Source organism: Aethalodelphis obliquidens, unplaced genomic scaffold, assembly GCF_003676395.1.
Source record: "Aethalodelphis obliquidens isolate GAN/ISIS:26980383/991018 unplaced genomic scaffold, ASM367639v1 scaffold8, whole genome shotgun sequence".
In the NCBI taxonomy this organism is placed as follows: Eukaryota; Metazoa; Chordata; class Mammalia; order Artiodactyla; family Delphinidae; genus Aethalodelphis; species Aethalodelphis obliquidens.
Window position 1 is genome coordinate 47194154 of NW_020837952.1, and position 18876 is coordinate 47213029.

Consider the following 18876-nt stretch of genomic DNA (forward strand, 5'->3'; position numbering starts at 1 on the left):
GTGGTGTGGGTGGAAGCCAGGCAGTTATCTGGCAGACTATGTGACAGTATGGAAAATGCTAATATTAAGTGAAAAGCTGGGTGCAAAACTATGCATTGAGGGGAAAAAAAATCCCCCAAAACTTGGAAAGAAGTAATAAATGCAGCAAAAGTAGTTTGAAGGGTAAGATTTTGGATGATGCTTCCTTCTCCCTCTTCCTCTCCCTCCCCCTCTCCTTCTTTCCACTTTGCATTTTCCCATTTTATGTTTGGCGAGGCTAAAAATCCACCGCTTGAAACAGAAGAGGCGCGGGCCTCGCGGTCTCGCCCGCGGCGGCCAGCAGGGGGCGCGCGACCCCCGCTTGGCGTCGCCCAGCCGCGAGTTCCCACAAGGCCCCGCGCGCCATGGGCTGCTCCAAGAGCAAGGAGGCGCGAGTGGCCGAGCGGCAGGCCGACGGTAAGAGTGGCCGGGGCGGCCGCAGGGCAGGTACGACTGAGGGCGGAGGCGCGGCCCCCGGGGCCCTCCAGACGGCCGGCGCCGACCCACCGTGGTTGGGGCCCCGCACCATGGCGCCCTCGGCCTGGCTGCCTTTGGTCGTCGTCGCGGGCCCGACGGGCGCCAAGCTGGAGAATCCGGAAACGGGGGAGGCCGGCCCTGCCGGGGGCCCTGGGGATGCCCCGCGGCGGTGAAAGGCCACCGCTGCCTTTGCACCCGAAGACACGGAGGAGGCGGCTGGCCGCGGGCCGCCCGGCCTGGCAGCTTTCAAGGGGGTCGGAGGCAGGTGCCGGGCAGCCCAGACCTGCGAAGACGGTTCAGAGCCGACCCTACAGAGAATTACTGGCCTTTTTTTTTTTTTGCCCGCGGTCTGTTGAAGGTGCGCCCTTGTTACAGGCACAGAGTTTCCAAAGAAAGAGTAGAGGGGAAGGGAACCCGCCACTTACTACCCCCGGGGAATTACCTTCCCCTCTCGAGAATCCAGGGCCCTGGGCTGAGGGTGACAAACTCAAAAGAGCTAAGGCCAAAGGGACTTTTAGGCCCGTTTAGCTGGAGATGCTGACTGGATAGGTCTTGGGTGGGGCCCACGTGCCCCCAGGCCCCTGCACCCTCTTGCCGTTCATCCCGAATCTTATCGGACACATCCTCCCTGTTTCTCCCACCCCCCTGAATCTGAGGCACGTTTTTGACACCACCCCACTTTATCCTTCCGATTACTCTTTTCGATGAGAAAGGTGCGTATATTTTCTCCGTGTTGCAGGTAACGAGCATAATGGCAAAGGCTAACAGTTACTAAGCACTGTTTCAAGCACTTGGCATGGGTCTGGTTTCATTTTACCAGCAGTACTCTGAGATGGGTGTATCGTACATCTCACCAACCCCCGTTTTACAGATGAAGAAACTGAGGCACAGAGAGGTTACAAAACTTGCCCAAATTTCCACAGCAAAGTAGTGGTAGAACTGGGTTAAAAGCTGAGGCAATTTGATTCCAAAGCCCAGATCATAACCATTATACTGCCCCCCTCGCCTCGGATTTTTTTTTTTTTCCCGGCACGTGGGCCTCTCACTGTTGTGGCCTCTCCCGTTGCGGAGCACAGGCTCCGGACGCGCAGGCTCAGCGGCCATGGCTCACGGGCCCAGCCGCTCCGCGGCATGTGGGATCTTCCCAGACCAGGGTACGAACCCGTGTCCCCTGCATCGGCAGGCGAACTCTCAACCACTGCGCCACCAGGGAAGCCCTCACCTAGGATTTTTACAGGTGTGAGAAGTGAGACCCAGAAAAGTAACTTGCCCAATTAAAAAAAAACATTTTTATCGAAGTATAGTTGATTTACAATGTTGTGTTCATTGTAACCTGCCCAACTGATGGAGTTGTTAAATGCTGTAGGATCTGCCTCCTTTCGAGGCTTACTATTTAGTTAGGGCAGCATATGGTGAAAGGCTAAAAGGAATTGTAATAAGAGCCAAGTGGGGAAGGAAGCTCCCTTGGAAGAGCTAGGATTTGGCAGGGGTGTCTGAAAGGAAAAGATCATTCTTGCTCTGGGAACAGCTGATAAGACCATCCTGGAGGTCATGAGGATACGTAGCCTGCTGGAGTTGAGGACTTGAGTTGGGGCAAGGGAAGAATGAGGGAGAAGGTCAAGTGGGGGCAGTTCCTGCTCAAGGTCAAGCAGCTAATTTGTGACCATTCCTTGAGTTTCTTCTCATCTACCCAGTGAAGGAGTTTGAGTCCGTGTGTCCCAAATTTGCCTTTCGTGTACCAGCTTCAGGATTTTTCCCATATTCATGTGCTACCATCTATTGACTATTTTTCTTTAGCTACATCCACCTTTTGCAGTGCTTTTTAATTGAAGTATACTATACGTACAGAAAAGTGCAGTTATACAGCTTACTAAATGTTTGCAAACTGAATGTCCCTATCCAGCCAGCACCCAGCTAAAGAAACAACATTTCTACTACCCCAGAAACCCCCGCCCCATGCCTCTTTCTCCCACACCAAGGGCACGTTTTTCTTTGGTTTTTTTTTTTGGCCACACTGTGAGTCTGGCAGAACCTTAGTTCCTCCACTGGGGATTGAACCCAGGCCCTCGGTATTGGAAGCGTGGAGTCCTAACCACTGGACCGCTAGGGAATTCCCTTTGCTGATTTCTTTTTTTTACTTAGTATTTATTGGCGTATGTTTGCCTTTGCTGATTCCTAACAGCATAAAAGTTTCACCTTTACATTTACTTTTCAAAATAAGTTTAGCATTTTTTAAGCATCAATCTATGAAAGCACTGCTTTGTTCTAGATATTTTTCTATGCACATACATATATGCATCCTATCGAAATTTAAAATGTTCTTTCCTGTAGCACCTATAAATATTCTAGAAGCTATCTTTCTTGAGTGTCACCAGTGATCTGCACACCAAATTTAGTGAAATGTTAGGTCACATGTTCTCAAAGTTCCCTCCCACTGTAAATTATTAGGTTTCAAGCAAGAAACCGACTTCTTCAATGAGCAGCCAGAATCTAATGTGAAGTTTCTCACAATCCGGCCCAAGTTGTAATGAGTCTTGATTGAATGACTCTTCAACCAAGCATCTTATTTCTTATCAGGCACTAGGAACACCAGAATGAATAAGGCATGATCTCAGCCCTTGAACTTACAGTCTAGTGCAGATGAGTAACATAGAAAATGCTGTGTCATCATGTGTAATCATAAAGCTGGATGGGTACAAGATCCTTGAGAAAAGTGGTAGAGAGAGTTCACTTCTGGGTGCTTAGATTTTAATCTGTACTTCTGCCATGACACATATTCCATTCTATTTTAATTAACTTGTAAACATTTTTCCTGCTGGATTTTTGAGGATCGGGAAATGTGTCTTGTTCATTATTGCATCTCCCACAGTCCTTGGCATGGTGCCTTAAAGATAGTTAGGAGTCAGTAAATGTATCCATATGGTCCATATGGCAAAGGGCAATTTTTTTTTTAAGTGAGGAATTTTCCATAAGCCGAGATGTTACTAATGCTGATCAGCTTCTTTAGTGAGGCAGAGACACAGTGTTTCTTAAAGTGTGGTCCTGAGACCAACTGCAAGAGAATTAATTATGTAAGAATTAATTACATAAGACAACGTTTCTCAAAGTGTGGTCCTAAGACCACCTACAAGAGAATTAATACATGTAAGGGATGTGGAGATTAAAAGCTCCTTTTCCTGGTCTCCAACCTAGACCTAGTAAGTCAGTCTCAGGGTATTGGGCCAGGAATCCTCACTTTTGGTGGCTTGGCTGATTCTGTTTGAACCAAGGTCTGAGAAGGCAGCAGTGAGGTGTTTGGGCCAGAGTCAAGCCATCTTTTCCCAGAAGAGGCTCCTGTCCTCAGCAGTGGGGCTGAGGCATGGGTGGAGGCAGCCTCTGCAGATCATTGAGGCTGATAGAGTGAGTCAGATGCAGTAAGAGGAAATTGAAAACTGTGAACCAAAGATCATCCTGGCTGACAGGCTAGGAATCTGCAATTAGAAGTTAATGTTGCCTGATTTACTAGATAATCAAGAGCATAATTGCTTTTAGCCCACATTAGCCAGATAATGTAACTAAAATCTTTGCACATGACTTAGATCTTCACACTTGAATGTTCACTTCTTTGTATTGAAGTGTACTGAGTATTTAAAGCTTTTAAATTAGTCTTTTTTTTGCGGTACGCGGGCCTCTCACTGTTGTGGCCTCTCCCGTTGCGGAGCACAGGCTCCGTACGCACAGGCCCAGCAGCCATGGCTCATGGGCCCAATCACTCCACAGCATGTGGGATCTTCCTGGACCGGGGCTCGAACCCGTGTCCCTTGCATCGGCAGGCGGACTCTCAACCACTGCGCCACCAGGGAAGACCTAGTCTTTTTTTTTAAATGCATTTCGGATTTACAGTTGGATTAAGTTCTTGAAAGAAATCATTAATCTGTATGGTAAACAACAGGGTGTGTTGGGGACTGTGGCTAACCGAGGGGAGAATGCTCTAAAAAGGGGCAACCTCTACTCAGCTCCCTTTCCACTGTGTGAGAAAATGAGTGGTGTTGCCAGACCTTCTGATTTCTCAAAAGAAACTAGAAATCCATATTTATTAATTATTTTTGTGACTTCCAGTTTGTAAATGTCAGAATAATTCAGTTAAATAAAACAAAACACTGAGGACCACACAAGATCTGATTGTATGATTGTAGGTAATTAAGGCCTGTGACTGTGTAAAATTATGTCAAGCTGGCACATGTTAAAAAAACAAAAAATGTGCCTTTTGAATGTATGGGAGGAGTGGCCAGGGCAGAAAATAGTTCTTCTTAGACCACAATGCAGAGAAATGACTCAGTGAACAATGTAATGACTGTTATCAAAGTATGATTTTTCAAAAAGTTAAAAACATGATTCTTGTACACAAATAAAATGAACCTGTATAAAAATTTATTAAACTCATCAATTAATGAAGGAATCGATAAGGTAGCAAAGCTGATTTAAAGGAGAATTCAAGGAATAGAGACTTACACAATCAAAGAATTGCTGAATGGATTTTGCTAGTAGTTACAAAACTGATTAATGTCCTACAGGTCAATAAAACTGTAACCTTTGGTATTACTGGACAGAAATGTACAAGTTAACATGAAACTTCAGTGTCTGGACTCTAATAAAATAGTAAATAGTACAAATACATTCTCTTAGATTATTAAATGAGTCTCGAGTGGGTTTTTTAACAATGCCTCAGTATGACATTGAAAGGACATTGTCATCCCTTCATTTATTTCCAAGTTTTGGATACTTTTTCTTAAGATCGTGGGTATTACACCGTAGTTATGACTACCTTGAAGTTACTGCTCACTTATTTAGTGGTATTTTAAGCTGCTTATTCTTCTCAAATTGTGCTGCCCTAGTTTGCCTACTTTTTCAAGTGTGTGCAGCAGCCTGCAGAGGGATTAAAGCCACTGTGAGCATACTGAAGTCTTGCCCCCTCTATATCCAGTTTCATAGAGTGCTTTATCACAAAGATTTATTTTGAAGTGGGCGCAGCACTCTTGGTCATCACGTTTGTTTTAGGTTTACGGAAGTAATCTTACCTGATTGAGCAAGAGCTAGATTTGCTTTTTCTTTTATGTATGCAATGAGATCAAGGAAAAGAAGTAGAAGGAACTGAAACTCAGTAAGCATCTCCCCACCCCCAGGTCAAGCTTGTCAGGCATATAATACTGGGCTAAACATTCCTTGTGTTGGGAAAGCAGGAAGCATGGTTTGTTTTCTTGTACCCATTTGCAGCAAGCAGGGCTCCATGGTATCTTCCTGGGTGTGATTTGATCTGCTGGACTGGTAATTCTCGGGATTTGGCCAGGCTGATCTGGCTGGACAAGAGAGGGTTCCAGGTCAAAGTAGAACATAAGGGAAGCTGAACTGGGATTTGGCCTTCAGTCAAGCACAGGGACTAACCAGTAAAAGCTCTCTCTAAGTATCACTAAAAGGCAGCCGAAGGTAGGGACTGGCAAGAAGGGAAGCATGAGCAGGTGTGTCTGGCAGCTAGTTTTAAGGTACAGCAGTTGGAGCAGGCTTGCTAAGGAACGTTAACTCTTTATTAAAACAACAACAAAGCAAAGCCCGATCAACTTCTCTGGCTCTGGGTGTGGGCAGAGTAGTGTGAGAGGCAGAGGTGGTAGATTTTAAAGGGATTTGTGTGCATGATCTTTTTGCTTAGGCACCGGTTAATAATCATTCACATTGGATTAGATCAATGCTGTAACTCCTGGGGAATTTTCTTTTAAGAGCAAAGAACTTTTGACAGGTTTAGGCTTCTTTTAAAGGCTTCCTCTCTTGCATTTGGCCCAGTTTTGTTTTGTTTTTTCTGTTCCCTGACCTTGCCAGGCTGCCTCACTTATCTTATTATTCAATGGTTGGTCTCTTCTGCCTGGAATACATACCCTTCCTTCTCTTTGTTGGGCAAACTCTCCTTACCCATCAAGACCAAGTCCAAATGACAGTTTTGTGATTCCCCAAATAGAGTTAGTGTTGCCGTTTGTGGACACCTGTGGCCCTTTGCATTTCTGTTATAGGACATATTGTGTAGTGTGTAATATACTCTACTAGACTGAGTTCCCAGGGTAAGGTTGTCTTGTTCAGAGTTGAATTTCCTGTTTGGGATAGTGCATGGCACATAGTAGGTGCTCAGTAAATGTTTGAATAAAGTGAGTCGAGTTTTTCTCTCCTGTCTGATTTTCTCTCCCACTTTTGATCAATCCAGGAACCAGTTTTCCCCCTTGGAAACTTCTATTATCTAGTCCTCTTGCCTCTGACTCTTTGGAATCTTACAAATGAGACAACTCAGTCAGGTAAAATTGCCCTTGTCATGAGGGAGAAGGAATGGTTTTTCCAACATTCCATATGGGGTGTTGTAGTTCCCAGTAATATAGTTTTTTTGAAAGAGGGGGTAACTCCTAAGGTAGTCTTTTAAGTTAGGTTATATCTACTCACTCAACACCTATTAACCATCTTCTAGATGTTAGGCATTGTTGTAGGGACTGGGGATGTGACTGAACATGCCCTTCTGGGGTTGTTTTCTGGAGTGGAATATAACTTCTGAGACTTTTTATGAAAAGTAGTGATATATGTGAATGCTCTTTATGAGTCAGGCACTATGCTGAGTGCTTTACATATACTAACTCATTCAATCATTGCAACAACCAAATGAGGAAAACTGGGTACAGAGAGGTAAAGGGCATACAAATAGTAAGGAGTGGAGCCAGGATCCTCCCCCAGGAAGCTGATGCTCTACTGCCTCAATAGATTGATTAGCCATTTTTAACGTAATGAGAACCTGCGTCCCTCCATCACGTCATAAGACTTGAAAGTAAAACATTGTGTTTCCATGAAAATAAGCAGTTGAGTTAAAATAAAACTTTTAGGAGGATTGCCAGTACCTGGAAATGAAGGGGAAAAGGATCATATTCAGGACAGTTTAACCTTATGTTTAAGGACAAGTAGACTAAAAATTAGTCATAGAAATCCTGAATACAGCTTAAAATGTCCAGCTTAGGTGATGAGTGCTGAATGCTGTGGGCTCACTGACCCTGCCTTCAAAGCATAGTAGTATCCCTTTATCACTTCGTGTCCACAAGATCAGTCGGGTCCCTGGAACGTAACCTTGAATTGGAAGAGCCTGATATAAAACAACTTAGCTTCTAAGGTTGATCCCAGTACAGGACCATCATTGCAGAGAGCTCCTGTTATATTTGAGGGCTGCTTATTTAGACTATGGCTCCACAATTCACTTGCGGGGGAGTGGAAAGAGAATCAGAGTCAAGAGAACAGAGTTCTAGCTCCTGTTTTACCATCAACTAGCTGTGTGATTTGAGACACATTCCATGGCACTCTGGGCCTCAGTTTCCTCATTTGCAAAATAAAGTGAATGGATAAACCTTAAATCCTTCCCAGCTCTAAAATTCTATGGATCTGTCTTCCAGAAAAATTTAAATGCAGGGAATTCCCTGGCGGTCCAGTGGTTAGGACTCTGCGCTTTCACTGAGGAGGGCCCGGGTTCAATCCCTGGTCGGGGAACTAAGGTCCCACAAGCCTCACAGTGCAGCCAAAAAAAAAAAAAAAAAAAGTAAATGCATAGGACATGTAATAATTTCATACAAAAATACCTAGCATTTTGTAGGATTCCACAATATACAAGGTAATTTCACATTTATTATCTAAGACATGTCTGTTTTCCTGTCTTGGCTCCTGTAATACATGCTTGAATAACTACTAAGATTTTAACTCATTCACTTCATTTTATGTGGGCAAGCCAGCAACTCCTGAGATAGCAGGAAAGAACTTGCTTTACAGTGATAAATATTAAAATCAAAAATAATGTCTTAATTGCATTTGAAAAAGATTAGAGGGATTTGCATAAATACAAGTACATTTCTGGAACCAGTTCTCTGAAAGGAATGATTCTTAAATTCATGTCCCTCTTCTATATATAAGATCTTCATTGCAGTCTTGTTTTCTTTTTTCATAACAGCTGCTCAGTAACTGAGTATATCTTTTGGGATATTTTTTAAATCTTAAGACTTAATCTACAAGTAAAATTGACACTTTGGTTGTCAGTTTTATAAGTTTTAACACACATGTACACAGTCTGGATATATTACAGTTCCATCACCCCCCAAAAAACTCCCTCCTGCTCTCCCTCTGTGGTCACAACCTATCCCCTCTCCTAACTTCTGGCAGCCACTGATCTGTTCTCCATCAATATAGTTTTGTCTTTTCAGGAATGCCATATACATGGAATCACACAAAATGTAACCTTTCACATGTGTAATGCCTTTGAGATTCATACAATATGTTGTATTCTATTTTATTGCATTTATTACATTGTATGAATGTACCATAATATAAGCTTTCGCTTATTGAAAGACATTTGGATTGTTTTCATTTTCTGGTGATTAAAAATAGAGCTGCTATAAACATTTGTGTCCAGGTTTTTAAAAAATTGAGATATAACTAACATACTATAAAACTCACCATTTAAAAGCGTACAGTTAAGTGTGCAACCAACACTACTATACAACTTTAGAATCTTTTCACTACCCTAAATAGAACCCTCATCCCCATTAGCAGTAGATACCCTCTCCACTCCTCTCTCCCAGGAGACCCTGACAACCATTAATCTACTTTCCGTCTGTATAGATTTGCCTATTCTGGGCATTTCATAGAAAAGAAATCATACACTATGTGGTCTTTTGTGACTAGCTTCTTTCACTAAGCACATTTTCAAGGTTAATCCACACTAGCATATTATCAGTACTTCATTTCTTTTTATTGCTGAATAATATGCCATTGTTTGTGTCTGAAACTCTGAGGTCCAATCAAAAAGGAAATATAGTCTGTTGCCTCTGTTTGAAGTAATCCTATAGAAAGATGTTAGGATCGTTTTTCTAGGGATCATATTATTTATATTTATGCTTATATATGTGTATAAATTATGAAAAATAAATAATTTTACAACTGAGTAAACAATGAAGAAAACAGAACAAAAAATATGCCATTGTATGGATATACCACATTTTATTTATTCATCAGGTGATGGACATTTGTGTTGTTTCTACTTTTTTTTGTTTGTTTCTATTTTTGGCTATTATCTATAATACTTCTATGAACATAAGTGTACAAGTTTGTGTGGTCACATTTTCTTTTTTCTTGGGTATATACTTAGAATTAGAACTGCTGGATCATATAATTACATGTTTAAATTTTTAAGGAATGGCCAAACTGCTTTTTAAAAATCCATGCCATTTTACATTCCCACCAATGTATAGCAATGTATAAGGGTTCTAATTTCTCCACATCTTTGTCAACACTTGTTACTATCTTTTAAATTTTAGCCAATTGGTTGGTGTGAAGTGGTATCTCATGGTGGTTTTGATTTACATTTCCCTGACTGATGATGTTGAGCATCTCTTTGTGTGATTATTGACTATTTGTATGTCTTCTTTGGGAAGAGGTCTGTTCAGAATCTTTCCCCACTTGATAATTGAGCTATTTGTCTTTTTATTGTTGAGTTGTAAGAGTTTTTTATGTATTCTGCATACAAGTCGCCTATCAGATATATGATTTGTAAATATTTTCTCCTATTCTGTAGGTTGTTTTTTAACTTTACTTGGTGGTACCCTTTGAAGCATAAAACTTTTAAAGTTTGATGAAGTCCACTTAATCTTTTGCTTTCTTTTGTTGCTTATGCTTTTGGTGTCATATCCAGGAAACCATCCAAGATCACAGAGATTTATTCCTATATATATATATATTTTTTCTGACTGCGTTGGGTCTTTGTTGCTGCACCTGGGCTTTCTCTAGTTGTGGCGAGCAGGGGCTACTCTTCATTGTGTTGTGCGGGCTCCTCATTGGAGTGGCTTCTCTTGTTGCTGAGCACGGGCTCTAGGCCTGCGGGCTTCAGTAGTTGTGGCACATGGGCCCTAGAGCACGTGGGCTTCAGTAGTTGCGGCGCTTGGGCTCTAGGGTACGTGGGCTTCAGTAGTTGTGGTGCACAGGCTCAGTAGTTGTGGCTCGCAGGCTCTAGATTGCAGGCTCAGTAGTTGTGGTGCACAGGCTTAGTTGCTCCGTGGCATGTGGGATCTTCCTAGACCAGGGATCGAACCTGTGTCCCCTGCATTGGCAGGTGGATTCTTAACCACTGTGCCACCAGGAAGGTCCATTCTTATGTTTTTTTGTTTGTTTGTTTGTTTTGCGGTACGCAGGCCTCTCACTGCTGTGGCCTCTCCTGTTGCGGAGCACAGGCTCCGGACGCACAGGCTCAGCTGCCATGGTTCATGGGCCCAGCCGCTCCGCGGCATGAGGGATCTTCCCGGACCGGGGCATGAACCCGCGTCCCCTGCATTGGCAGGCAGACTCCCAACCACTGCGCCACCAGGGAAGCCCCATTCCTATGTTTTTTGCTAAGAGTTTTATAGTTTTTATTCTTCCATTTAGTTCCATGATCTATTTTGATTTAATCTTTGTGTATGGTGTGAGGAAGGGGTCCAACTTCATTCTTTTGCATGTGGATATACAGTTGTCAGCAACTTGTTGAAAAGACTACTTTCCCCCATTGAATTGTCTTGAAACCCTTGTCAAAAAATCAACATACTGGTTTATTTCTGGAGTCTCAGTTCTATTGCATTGATCTATTATCTATTCATGTGCCTGTACTGCACTGTCTTGATTACTGTTGATTTGTAGTGAGTTTTGAAATTAGGAAGTGTGAGTCCTTCTACTTTGTTCCTCTTTTTCAAGATTTTGGCAATTCTGGGTCCTTTGCATTTCCATGTGAATTTTAAGGTCATCTCATCAATTTCTGCAAAGAAGACAGCTAGGATTTTGATAGGGATTGTATTGAATCTGTAGATTTTTGGGGGGGGGTGTGCTATAGTGAGTGACTCATGTTAATTTCAGGCACCTCCCAGCAGGGGATTCTCAGAGGGCAGCTCTGGCACTCAGTATGTCCACCAGGGCCCGGAGCTTCTCAGACAGCGCCACCTGGTACAGTGCAGGCTACTCAAGCTACCTGTGGGCAGGACTCAGACGGCTCAGGGACTGCTGAGCGAAGGCCCTAGATTCGGCCAGAGATGGGAGGGGCTCACACAGCTATCCCTGCTGGACCCAGAGTTGCAGCAGAGGCTCCACGATTAATTTGGGGAATATTGCAATCTTAAAGTCTTCCAGTCAATGAGCTTGAGATGTCTTTCCATTTATTTAGTTCTTTCTTTCAATGATGTTTTGTAGTTTTCAATGTATAGGCCTTGCACTGCTTTTGTTAAACCTTTTCCTAAGTATTTTATTCTTTTTGAAGCTATTGTTAATGGAAATGCTTGCCTAATTTCATTTTCACATTGCTCATTGCTAGTGAAATGTAACTGAAGAAGATTTTTATATTAACCTTCTATGTTACAACTTGCAGAACTTGCTCATTCATTCTAAGAGATGTGTGTTCATGTGTTTGTGTATTCCGGAGGATTTTCTATATACAATATCATGTTATCTGTGAACACAGATAGTCTTACTACTTCCTTTCAAACTTGGATAACTTTAATTTTATTTACTGCCTAACTGTCTTGGCTAAAACCTCTAGTTCAATGTTGAATAGAAGTGGCAAGAGCAGACATCTTTAACTTGTTCCTGATCTTAGGGGGAAAGCATTCAGTCCTTCACCATTAAGTATGATATTAGTTGTGGGTTTTTCATAGATGGACTTTATCAGGTTAGGAGAGTTCTCTTCTATTCCTAGTTTGTTGAGTGTTTTTATCATAACAGGGTGTTGGGTTTTGTCAAGTGTTTTTTCTGCATTTATTGAGATGATCATGTAGTTTTTGTCCCTATTCAATTAACATGGGATATTGCATCGATTTATTTTTCATATGTTGGATCAACCTGTGCAAAGTTTATCCTGGAATAAATTCCACTTCATTGTGGTATATAATCCTTTGTGTATGTTGCTGGATTTGGTTCACTAATATTTTGTGGAGGATTTTGGGATTTTTGTGTTTCTATTTATAGGAGATATTGGTCTGTGGTTTACTTTTTTCTTTTTTGGCCACGCCACACGGCTTGTGGGATCTTACTTCCCCAACCAGGGATTGAACTCAGGCCCTCGGCAGTGAAAGCATGGAGTCCTAACCACTGGATAACCAGGGAATTCCCTGGTTTGTGGTTTTCTTTTCATGTGATGTCCTTGCCTGGTTTTGGTATCAGGGCAATAATGGTCTCATAAAATGAGTTGGGAACTGTTCCGTCTTCTATTTTTTTGAAGAGTTTGTGAAGAACTGGTGTTAATTCTGCTGTAGGTGTTTGGTAGAATTCACTAGTGAAGGCACCTGAGCCTGGGCTTTTCTTTGTGGGAAGTTTTTGACTACTAATTCAATCTTTTTATTTAGTGTAGGTCTATTCAGATTTTCATTTCTTCAAAAGTCAGTTTGGGGGGCTTCCCTGGTGGCGCAGTGGTTGACAGTCCACCTGCCGATGCAGGGGACACGGGTTCGTGCCCTGGTCCGGGAGGATCCCACATGCCGCAGAGCGGCTGGGCCCGTGAGCCATGGCCACTGAGCCTGAGTGTCCGGAGCTTGTACTCCGCAACGGGAGAGGCTACAGCAGTGAGAGGCCCGCATACCGCAAAAAAAAAAAAAAAAAGGTCAGTTTGGGGGACTTCCCTGGTGGTGCAGTGGTTAAGAATCAGCCTGCCAATGCAGGGGCCACGGGTTCGAGCCCTGATCTGGGAAAATCCCACATGCCGCGGAGCAACTAATCCCGTGTGCCACAGATACTGAGCCTGTGCTCTAGAGCCCGCAAGCCACAACTACTGAGCCCACATGCCACAACTACTGAAGCCCGTGCACCTACAGCATGCACCACAACAAGAGAAGCCACCACAATGAGAAGCCTGCACACCTCAACAAAGAGTAGTCCCCGCTCGCTGCAACTAGAGAAAGCCCGTGCATAGCAACAAAGACCCAATGCAGCCAAAAATAAATAAATTAATTAATTAATAAAAAAAAGTCAGTTTGGGTAGTCACGTCTTTCTAGGAATTTTTTAGTTTCATAGCAGGTATCTAATTTGTTGGCATACAATTGATCACGTGATTTTTCTTTTTAGACTGTTAATGTGGCAGATTACATTGATTGATTTTTTTTTTAAATGTTGAACCAACCTTGCATTCCAGGATAAACCCCACTAGCTCATGGTATATTATTATTATTTTTTTTATATAATGCTGGATTGAATTTGACATTATTTTGTTGAGGAATTTTATGTCTTTTTAATGAGGGATATTGGTTGGTCTACAGTTTTCTTTTCTTGTACTGACTTTGTCTAGTTTGGGTATCAGGGTAATACTGGTCTCATAAAATGAGTTGGAAAATGGTCCCTCGTCTTGTATTTTCTGGACAAGATTGTGTAGATTGGTATATTGGTATATTTATTAAATATTTTTTCTCCTGGTATTCTATACATGTGAAAATATTGCTGGATCAGAGGGACTTCTAAATACCACTGCTTTCTATAGTTTTCTCTTTTTTTTCTTTTTTTGAATTTTATTTTATTTATTTTTTTATACAGCAGATTCTTATTAGTCATCCATTTTATACAAATCAGTGTATACACGTCAATCCCAATCTCCCAATTCATCACACCCCCCCCCCCCCCCGCGGCTTTCCCCTCTTTGTGTCCATACATTTGTTCTCTACATCTGTGTCTCAGTTTCTGCCCTGCAAGCTGGTTCATCTGTACCATTTTTCTAGGTTCCACATATATGCGTTAATATATGATATTTGTTTTTCTCTTTCTGACTTACTTCACTCTGTATGACAGTCTCTACATCCATCCATGTCTCTACAAATGACCCAGTTTCGTTCCTTTTTATGGCTGAGTAATATTCCATTGTATATATGTACCACCTCTTCTTTATCCATTCATCTGTTGATGGGCATTTAGGTTGCTTCCATGACCTCGCTATTGTAAATAGAGCAGCAATGAACATTGCAGTGCATGTGTCTTTTTGAATTATGGTTTCCTCTGGGTATATGCCCAGTAGTGGGATTGCTGGGTCATATGGTAATTGTATTTTTAGTTGTTTAAGGAACCTCCATACTGTTCTCCATAGTGGCTGTATCAATTTACATTCCCACCAACAGTGAAAGAGGGTTCCTTTTTCTCCACACCCTCTCCAGCATTTGTTGTTTGTAGATTTTCTGATGATGCCAGTTCTAACTGGTGTGAGGTGATACCTCATTGTAGTTTTGATTTGCATTTCTCTAATAATTAGTGATGTTGAGCAGCTTTTCATCTGTTTCTTGGCCATCTGTATGTCCTCCTTGGAGAAATGTCTATTTAGGTCTTCTGCCCATTTTTTGATTGTGTTGTTTATTGTTTTAATGTTGAGGTGCATGAGCCGTTTACATATTTTAGAGATTAATCCTTTGTCCGTTGATTCATTTGCAAATATTTTTTCCCATTCTGAGGGTTGTCTTTTCATCTTGTTTGTAGTTTCCTTTGCTTTGCAAAAGCTTTTAAGTTTCCTTAGGTCCCATTTGTTTATTTTTGTTTTTATTTCCATTACTTTAGGAGGTGGATCAAAAAAGATATTGCTGTGATTTATGTCAAAGAGTGTTCTTCCTATGTTTTCCTCTTAAGAGTTTTATAGTGTCTGGTCTTACATTTAGGTCTCTAATCCATTTTGAGTTTATTTTTGTGTATGGTGTTAGGGAGTGTTCTAATTTCATTCTTTTACATGCAGCTGTCCAGTTTTCCCAGCACCACTTATTGAAGAGACTGTTTTTTCTCCATTGTATATCCTTGCCTCCTTTGTCATAGATTAGTTGACCATAGGTGGGTGAGTTTATCTCTGGGCTTCCTATCCTGTTCCATTGATCTATATTTCTGTATTTGCGCCAGTACCATATTGTCTTGATTACTGTAGCTTTGTAGTATAGTCTGAAGTCAGGGAGTCTGATTCCTCCAACTCCGTTTTTTTCTTCAAGACTGCTTTGGCTATTCGGGGTCTTTTATGTCTCCATACAAATTTTAAGACTTTTTGTTCTAGTTCTCTAAAAAATTCCATTGGGAATTTCACAGGGATGCATTGAATCTGTAGATTGCTTTGGGTAGTGTAGTCATTTTCACAATATTGATTCTTCCAATCCGAGAACATGTTTTACCTCTCCATCTGTTGGTATCATCTTCCATTTCTTTCAACAGTGTCTTATAGTTTTCTGCATAGAGGTCTTTTGTCTCCCTAGGCAGGTTTATTCCTAGGTATTTTATTCTTTTTGTTGCAGTGGTAAATGGGAGTGTTTCCTTAATTTCTCTTTCAGATTTTTCATCATTAGTGTATAGGAATGCAAGAGATTTCTGTGCATTAATTTTGTATCCTGCAACTTTACGAAATTCACTGATTAGCTCTAATAGTTTTCTGGTGGCATCTTAGGATTCTCTATGTATAGTATCATGTCACCTGTAAACAGTGACAGTTTTCTTCTTCTTTTTCAATTTGTATTCCTTTTATTTCTTTTACTTGCCGTGGCTAGGACTTCCAAAACTATGTTGAATAATAGTGGCGAAAGTGAAACATTGTCTTGTTCCTGATCTTAGAGGAAATGCTTTCAGTTTTTCACCATTGAGACTGAGTTTCAATTTCATTACTTGTGATTGGTCTGTTCATATTTTCTATTTCTTCCTGGTTCAGTCTTGGAAGGTTATACCTTTCTAAGAATTTGTCCATTTCTTCCACGTTGTCCATTTTTTTGGCATAGAGTTGGTTGTAGTACCCTCTTAGGATGCTTTGTATTTCTGCGGTGTCTGTTGTAACCTCTCCTTTTTCATTTCTAATTTTATTGATTTGAGTCCTCTCCCTCTTTTTCGTGATGAGTCTGGCTAATGGTTTATCAATTTTGTTTATCTTCTCAAAGAACCAGCTTTTAGTTTTATTGATCTTTGCTATTGTTTTCTTTGTTTCTATTCCATTTATTTCTGCTCTGATCTTTATGATTTCTTTCCTTCTACTAACTTTGGGTTTTGTTTGTTCTTCTTTCTCTAGTTCCTTTAGGTGTAAGGTTAGATTGTTTATTTGAGATTTTTCTTGTTTCTTGAGGTAGGCTTGTATAGCTATAAACGTCCCTCTTAGAACTGCTTTTGCTGCATCCCGTAGGTTTTGGATCGTTGTGTTTTCATTGTCATTTGTCTATAGGTATTTTTTCATTTCCTCTTTGATTGCTTCAGTGATCTCTTGGTTATTTAGTAACGTATTGTTTAGGCTTAATATGTTTGTGTTTTTTACGTTTTTTCCCCTGTAATTCATTTCTAATCTCATAGCATTGTGGTCAGAAAAGATGATTGCTACGATTTCAATTTTATGAAATTTACTGAGGCTTGATTCGTCACCCAAGATGTGATCTATCCTGGAGAATGTTCCATGCGCACTTGAGAAGAAAGTGTAATCTGCTGTTTTTGGATGGAATGTCCTATAAATATCAATTAAATCTATCTGGTCTATTGTGTCATTTAAAGCTTGTGTTTCCTTGTTAATTTTCTGTTTGGATGGTCTGTGCATTGGTGTAAGTGAGGTGTTAAGGTCCCCCACTATTATTGTGTTACTGTTTATTTCCACTTTTATAGCTGTTAGCAGTTGCCTTATGTATTGAGGTGCTCCTATGTTGGGTGCATATATATTTATAATTGTTATATCTTCTTCTTGGATCGATCCCTTGATCATTATGTAGTGTCCTTCCTTGTGTCTTGTAACATTCTTTATTTTAAAGTCTATTTTATCTAATATGAGTATTGCTACTCCAGCTTTCTTTTGATTTCCATTTGTATGGAATATCTTTTTCCATCCCCTCACTTTCAGTCTGAATGTGTCCCTAGATCGGAAGTGGGTCTCTTGTAGACAGCATATATATAGGTATTGTTTTTGTATGCATTCAGACAGCGTGTGTCTTTTGGTTGGAGCATTTAATCCATTCACGTTTAAGGTAGTTATCGATATGTATGTTCCTATGACCATTTTCTCTTCTTTTTTTTTTGAGGTACGCAAGCCTCTCACTGTTGTGGCCTCTCCCATTGCCAAGCACAGGCTCTGGACGCGCAGGCTCAGCGGCCATGGTTCATGGGCCCAGCCACTCTGCGGCATGTGGGATCTTCCCGGACCAGGGCACGAACCCGTGTGCCCTGCATTGGCAGGCGGACTCTCAACCACGGCGTCACCAGGGAAGCCCCTATGACCATTTTCTTAATTGTTTGGGGTTTGTTTTTGTAGGTCCTTTTCTTCTTTTGTGTTTCCCACTTAGAGAAGTTCCTTTAGCATTTGTTGTAGGGCTGGTTTGGTGGTGCTGAATTCTCTTAGCTTTTGCTTGTCTGTAAAGCTTTTGATTTCTCCATCGAATCTGAATGAGACCCTTGCCGGGTAGAGTAATCTTGGTTGTAGGTTCTTCCCTTTCATCACTTTAAGTATATCATGCCACTCCCTTCTGGCTTGTAGAGTTTCTGCCGAGAAATCAGCTGTTAACCTTATGGTAATTCCCTTGTATGTTATTTGTCGTTTTTCCCTTGCTGCTTTCCATAATTTTTCTTTGTCTTTAATTTTTGCCAGTTTGATTACTATGTGTCTCAGCGTGTTTCTCCTTGGGTTTATCGTTTATCCTGTATGGGACTCTCTGTGCTTCCTGGACTTGGGTGGCTATTTCCTTTCCCATGTTAGGGAATTTTTCAACTATAATCTCTTCAAATATTTTCTCGGGTCCTTTCTCTCTCTCTTCTCCTTCTGGGACCCGTATAATGTGAATGTTGTTGCGTTTAATGCTGTCCCAGAGGTCTCTTAGGCTGTCTTCATTTCTTTTCATTCTTTTTTCTTTATTATGTTCCACAGCAGTGAATTCTACCATTCTGTCTTCCAGGTCACTTATCCGTTCTTCTCCCTCAGTTATTCTGCTATTGACTCCTTCTAGTGTATTTTTCATTTCAGTTATTGTATTGTTCATCTCTGTGTATTTGTTCTTTAATTCTTCTAGGTCTTTGTTAAACATTTCTTGCATCTTCTCGATCTTTGTCTCCATTCTTTTTCCGAGGTCCTGGATCATCTTCACTATCATTATGCTGAATTCTTTTTCTGGAAGGTTGCCTATCTCCACTTCATTTAGTTGTTTTTCTGGGGTTTTATCTTGTTCCTTCATCTGGTACATAGCCCTCTGCCTTTTTATCTTGTCTGTCTTTCTGTGAATGTGGTTTTTGTTCCACAGGCTGCAGGATTGTATTTCTTCTTCCTTTTAGAGATGAAATTTTCTATACAATGATAGAGTCAATGATATTTGGTGCCAAGATCTTAAGGTCCATCTCACGTTTTTGCAGAAATTTCCTCCCTATTTGTTGTA